The sequence below is a fragment of the Mus musculus genome, chromosome 7 (genome assembly GCF_000001635.26).
Source record: "Mus musculus strain C57BL/6J chromosome 7, GRCm38.p6 C57BL/6J".
NCBI classification, from domain to species: Eukaryota; Metazoa; Chordata; class Mammalia; order Rodentia; family Muridae; genus Mus; species Mus musculus.
The window spans coordinates 24,811,205-24,818,289 of NC_000073.6; positions in this window are offsets into that span (position 1 = coordinate 24,811,205).

The following is a 7,085-nucleotide window of genomic DNA, read 5'->3' on the forward strand; positions in this document are numbered from 1 at the left end:
GTAGTCTTTAAGGGATATAACATCTGCAAATGAGAATGCTTTGACTTCCTCCTTTCCTATTTGTATCCCTTTTATGACCTTCTGTTGTCTTATTGCTCGGGCCGGGACTTCAAGCACTAGATTGAACAGAAGCGGAGAATGTGGATATCCTTGTCTTGTCCTGATTTTAGTGAATGCTTCTTCCACATAGCATGCTGCTGGCCTCAGGCATGCTGTATATGGCCTATTATGTTGAGGTATATTCCTGTCTCCACGGGAATCAAATGGACAACGCCACTGGGATCAAATGAATCTGTTCTTTCCAGGCCATCCCAAGCAACAGAAGCAAAAATCCAGTCTGTTTTTTAAACTGGACTCTGAAAAATCTATCATTCAAAACAAGCCAGATACAAAGAAACACTACTTAAATGCCATTTAAATGCAATCCATGAGTAGACAGGCGTAATTAGCGATGCTGGGAATTCAAATTTAGGGGTAGAATTAGCTGCTAGAGTACTCGAGCTTGGTAGCAAGGGAAATATTTTACAACCTATTCAGGGAGATTAGCATACAATGCACTCATTTCCCCAAATGCACTTGCAACCAGGCGTGGTGATGTGATATCTGTCATTTCTGCTGCCCAAGAGCTGAGGGGAGAGGCCATGCTGAACAACAAAGCCAGACTCCCCAGTCAGTCCGAAAATACTTAAATGATGAGGACTGTGAATATTAAATGATAAGGACTGTGAATATTAAATGATGAGGACTGTGAATATAATCCAGTAGTACAGAGCTTCTCCAGCATCTGTAAGGCGCTGGGATCTAGATGTACAGACACGCACGCACACGCACATGCATGCATGTGCACACGTATGTGCCCATAACTGATTAATCAATCAATCAACTGAATCGTAAATAGGTCATTTTTAAGTGAAAATGTGGAATATATTCACAGTGGGGTATCATTCAGCCAAAAAGATGGAAATTGAGTCATCAGAGAAGTGGATGAAACTAGAGCACATCATGTTAAGCAAAATAAGCCGCACTTAGACAAGTCTCGAAAGTTCTCTCTTATGTACAGAGCATAGCATAGAGGGTGGGAAGGAAATGAGAGTGAGGGGCACTCACAGAGACATAGAGGGCTAAGGCGGGTAAACCGAGGAAGGATGGGGGTACTACAGGAGGGGAGTTCATCAAAGTACTCTCTATGCATGGAGAGGGAGAGAGAGAGAGGGAGGGAGATCTTGACGACGTGGGGGAGGGAGGATTGTAGGAGACAGGAGGGGTTGAGGAGACTGTGAGAACATAGCCCACAGTATCAGCTAACCAGGGCTCACAGAGACTGAACTGACAATCAGGGAGCCTGCATGGGTCTGAGCTAGGTCCTCTGCATATATCTTATGGTTGTGTAGCTTGGTGTTCCTGTGGGACTCCTCACAGTGGAAGTGGAGGGGTCTCTGACTCATTTGCCTACTCTGGGGCCCTTTTCCTCCTACTGGGTTGCCTTGCTCAGCCCTGATATTAGAGTCTGTGGCCAGTGTTACTGTAGCTTGTTACGCTGTGTTTGGTTGATATCCCTGGGAAGCCTGCTCTTTTCTGAAGGGAAATGGAGGAGGAACGTGTCTGAGGGAGAGGAGAGGTAAGGAGGGGACTGGGAGGAGAGGAGAAAGGGGAAACTATGGTCAGGATGTCCTGTATGAGAGAAGAATAAATTTTTTAAAACAGACAAAGTTCAGGCTAAAGAGATAGCTCAGTGGTTAAGAGCACTGACTGCCCTTCCAAAGGTCCTGAGTTCAATTCCCAGCAACCACATAGGGCTCACAACATCCATCATGGGATCTAATGACCTCTTCCGGTGTGTCTGAAGACAGTGACAGTGACTCACATAAACAAAGTAAATAAATCTTTAAAAAAGAAAAGAAAAGACAAAGTTCAGATGCAGTTTGCAACTTAAACATATCTAAAAACACCTGAATTAAATAAGTCAGAAACAAAATGGAATTCATTGTATAACTACAAATAAATAAAATATCAAGAATATACAAAGTCATAAAAGGAATGCAAATTCCAGGTTTGCAGGGGCTGAAGCAGGGAAGCCATAAGATGTCATTGTGTGATGGCAACAGAAGGCCTGCTGGGATGACAGATTCTAGAAAGAGCTGTGACAGAGCACAACACCCTAATGTAATGAATACCACTGACGTGTATATTTGAGTTAGTTTAAATACGTTTCATGTTACATATGTTATATAACTTCTTTTATAGGCTTCAGGAAAGGCATATAAACACAGCCACCTGCCCAGATCATCTTCAGGTTCCTCACAAAAATCTCATCAGCTGACTAAGTGCACAAACCCAAGCTCTGTACAACTCTCTCTCTTCATATATATATATATATATGTATATATATATATATGTATGTATACATATACATATACACATATATATATATATTTAATTTTAAAAACTTTTATACAATATATCTCCTCTCCCCCAATTTCTCCCAGATCCTTCCCATGCCCATAGTGACCCAGCTTTCTGTTCTCCCCTCTCGCTGTTGAGGTTGTTCTTGCTGTCTATTATAATGCTAAGTGCAGGTCTCCAAGTCTGCAGGTAGACCCAAGTGACTATGTGAAGTTATTCCTGATTGATATATAAAGACACCAACAATGAATAGCTGGGTAGTAGAGACGTAGGTGGGGTTTAGGTTTCCTGGACTTGGGGTCACAGGAAAATCAGGAGGAAGAACAAGGTGCAGGAGGAAGAAGGAGAAGCTACCATGGGTTAGTGAGCCATAAAAACATGGCCCTTCAAGGCTGGCCAACTGGAGTTAAGAGCGGCCCACATGAAACATAGTAAGCAGTAAGTAATGATTCGGGGTTATCTATAGGAAAGTAGACTCTAATAGATCAGAGGGTAGTTATCTGCCCACCTCTAGTCCTGATTAAGGCTTATTGTAAATATGAAGGTTGTGTGTGTGTCTTTTATCTGGGAACTAAATAGTCCAAAGCAGGGTAGAAACCCTGAGTCAGGATTACAATTTTCTACAATATCGTTCACAAACAAAACAAAACTGAAACAAAAAGATAATTTAAAATCCACAAAAACAAACATTAAAACAAAACAAACAAACAAAAAACCCAAGCAAAGCCAGGTGGTGGTGACGCGTGTCTTTAATCTCACACTTAGGAAGCAGAAGCAGACAGATCTCTGTGAGTTCGAGGACAGCCTGGTCTACAGAGAGTGTTCCAGGACAACCAGGGCTACACAGAGAAACCCTGTCTTGGGGCAGGGGTAGCTCAGAGCAAAGCAAAACCATGCAGCTGAGTTCATTTTGTGTTAGCCAATTATCCTGAGCATAGGGCCTGCCCTGCAGTGTGGTTGGTACACCCTGTGATATTTCATGGGAGAGAACTGATTTTCCCTGCCATCAGATACCAATTACAAATAGCTTCTTGGTTAGGGCTGAAACACCGTGTACACTTCCTCTTCTTAGATCTGTGACTCTGGCCAACTTGGACCTGTGCATGCCAACAGCCACTGGAAGGTCGTACGTGCATTGAATCTCGAAGGCACTGCTTTCTCTGAGTAATCCATCCTCCCTGGCTCTAGCAACCTTTTGGCCTCCTCTTCCTCACAGATCCTGGACCCTGGGGGGAGGAGATTGATGAAAACATCCCATTTAGGGCTCAGTACTCCAAAGTCTCTCACTCTCTGCACATTTTCCAGTTGTTGGTCTCTGTGTTAGCTCCCATCTACTGCAAAAAGCTCCTCTGATGTGGTTGAGTGAGGCACTGATCTATAAGCATAGGAGTATGTCATTAGGAGTCACTTCATTGCTATATTCCTTTGGCAGAATAATAGTATTGGGTTTTCCCCTAGGCCCACCTAACTAGCCTCATGTTCTTGGACAGTTTAACAAGGCCAGGTATAGGTTCCATTTATTTAATGGAGTGGACTGAAGTAGAAACTTCTGGTTTCTTTGAAAAGTCAGTTTTGTCAAAGAATGTTTTGCTGGGGGCACATAGGTGAAAGGATTGTTTTTTTTGTTTTTGTTTTTGTTTTTTGTTTTGTTTTTTTGTTTTTTGTTTTTTTTTGCTAAAGCAGACACATGGGAGAGAGAATGTTTTCCTGAAGCAGACACAGGTGAAAGAACAAACGTGAAAAGATGCATGATGTACAGAAGGAATATAATTATGATCCCACAGACAGTGGCAGCTAGAGCATTGGTTTGGTTTGCTCTGCCTCGCTATTCTTCGCTAATGACATGCATGTATTGATTCACCTTACATTGCGTTGCTGAGCTCCACTTGTGCTGGTGCCATAGAGAGAAACTCACCAAAGAACGTCTCCTGGGGTTCCTGTGGCTTCTTACTGCTTTCCCAGCCTCAGGCTGGTTGGCAAGCCTTGTGGTTTCTGGATTGAACTACGGGTGCTAGTTCATGTGGGGTGACTGCCAAGACGACTGGACTGCTGCTGCTGATTCGTGTTTGGTGTTTGCTACTGGACTGAGCTGCTGGTATCTTGACAATGAAGGTTGGACTCACTCCCAAAGAACTATTTCTAAACAGGTCCACTTCCCCCATGTCTTAATAACTTTTCTTTCCCATTACCTCTGGTGGGTGGTGGGCTAGAGATGAGGTTGAACACTTGTTAAAGTAGGTTGAGATACATTTATGCCTACAGAGGGTTTAACCTAATGCTGCTTGCATTATTCTAATTTGAGTCCCCAAAATTACATGAGAATCTGCACATAAGACACTGAGGGAATCCTGTCCCCAGGATTGGTTTGGATTGGAAAATAAAGTTGCCAGTGGCCAATGTCTGTTCAGAGAGACAGAGGCAAGAGTTTTAGGATTCCCTGGGCAAGGGACAGAGAGAAAGAAGAAGGAAGAAGGAGATCTTCCATGCCAGGAAAAGGAGAGGAAAGATGCCATGCCTGAGAAGGTGCAGGACAGAGAATATAGCCGCCATGCCATGTAGGAGTAGGGTAGAATGGCCCCAAGAGAGCTGTCTTGACTGGGTCCAGGGCAGCAAAGATAGAATATAGATTGTAGTAAATAGTGATTTGGGAATTTTGGAGAAAGGTATATTAGCCATGTAGAGGTTAGGCAGTGACCCAACCATTAAGCTGTTTTAGACATATCAAAAAATAAAGTCTGTGTGTGTAAAAGTGTGTGTGTGTGTGTGTGTGTGTGTGTGTGTGTGTGTGTGTGTGTGTGTGTTTCATTTGAAAACCCAAAACATTGAGGCAGGTAGCAAAGAGCTCCACCACCACCACCAGGATCAATTTGAGTACTTAATTGGCCACTATTACAGCTGTGAGCCATAAATGCAATAAATAGGTTGGTCTCTCCCATAACATCTGAGCCACAGTTGTGCCAGTGTATCTTGGTGCTGTAGGTCCCAGGGCTTGTAGCTGGGTGACACTGGTGGTTACCTTCCTCTGGTAGCATGCAAAGTACCTTCCAGTACTGTGAACACTGGTCAGGAGTGGGTGAAACGTCCAGTTAGGCACCAAGTGTCAGGAATAAGGCAAGGATGTCCACTCTCTCCGTGCCTGTTCAATACAGTGCTTGAATTCTTAGCTAGATCAATAAGACAACTGAAGGAGGTCAGAGGGATACACACAGGAAAGGAGGTGTCTATATTTGTAGGAAATATGGTTTTATACATAAAGACTCTACATCCCTCCATCTCAACCCTAAAAAGACACACACCTAGATTTTTCTTCGAACCCTCCGAGGTGCAAACTTCCCCTGATAGCTTTCATCCTCCTAGTTCTCCAGCTCTGGACCAGTAATCTCAAGACAGCTTTCACCGTCTCTTACACTTACCTTGCACAGGTTGGAGCCCAGGAGTGAAGGGACACCACTGTGAGCAGGGTCGAGATGATCAACCTTGCAGCCTGGAGACCAGAGCCCATCTGTCCCTGGGTGCCTGGTCAGCATTTCTGCTGCAGCCCTTGGCGCCAGAAGCAAGATTTTACAACCATGGGCTTTTCCACCCACTCCCCTGGTCCCAAAGTAATAACTCTGAGACTTGATTATTTATAAATAAATGCCTAGGCGTAAGCTTGGGCTTGTTCCCCAGCTAGCTTGGGACTTCATTAACCTGTTTGTTCTGTTCTATGAGCCACGTGGCTGGTTACCTCTCCTCAGCTTCATGCATCTGTCTCCTCAGAGTTGGGGCGAATCTCTTCCTCGGCTGACTCTATCCCAGAGTTCCTCTCTCCCTGCCAGAACTTCCACCTCCAATTTCCTGCCTTAGCTAACAGGCCATCAGATTTTTATTGGCAGGTGATGCTTCCATACAGGACACAAGAGAGTCTCTCTACAGGTCTTCTCATGTCATGGGCGGGGGGTTGGGGGGTGATATCAAGACACAAAGTAACAGTCAGGGAATGGAATCCCAGAGACAGGAGCTTGGCTTTGGATCAATCATGGATACACAGCCTACTGCCCATACCTTGACCTAACAAAGCATGGTGAGTTCCTCCCATGCCCAGTAGGGGGAACCCGTGCACTCTGTAACCTTCGAGCATCACCCATAGGGAGAGATTACAGGAAAGTCACCTGAGCAAGGACAGAGAGGAGACACTCTGCTAATACACAGAGACTGTCTCTATGGACCTTTTTGTTTTGTTTTGTTTTCTCCATTTATTTTTTTATTAGATATTTTCTTTATTTACATTTCAAATGTTATCCTCTTTCCTAGTTTCTTCTCTGAAAATCCCCTATCCCCTCCCACCTCCCCCTGCTCCCCAACCCAACCACTCCCATTCCTGGTCCTGGCATTCCCCTATACTGGGGCATAGAGCCCTCACAGGACCAAGGACCTCTCCTCCCATTGATGACAGACTAGGCCATCCTCTGCTACATATACAGCTAAAGCCACAAGTTCCACCATGTGTTTTCTTTGTTTGGTGGTATAGTTCCAAGGAGCTCTGGGGGTACTGGTTAGTTCATATTGATGTTCCTTCTATGGGGCTTCAGACCCCTTCAGCTCCCTGGGTCCTTTCTCTAGCTCCTTCATTGGGGACCTTGAGCTCCGTCCAATGAATGACTGTGAGCATCCACTTCTGTATTTGCCAGGCACTGGCAGAG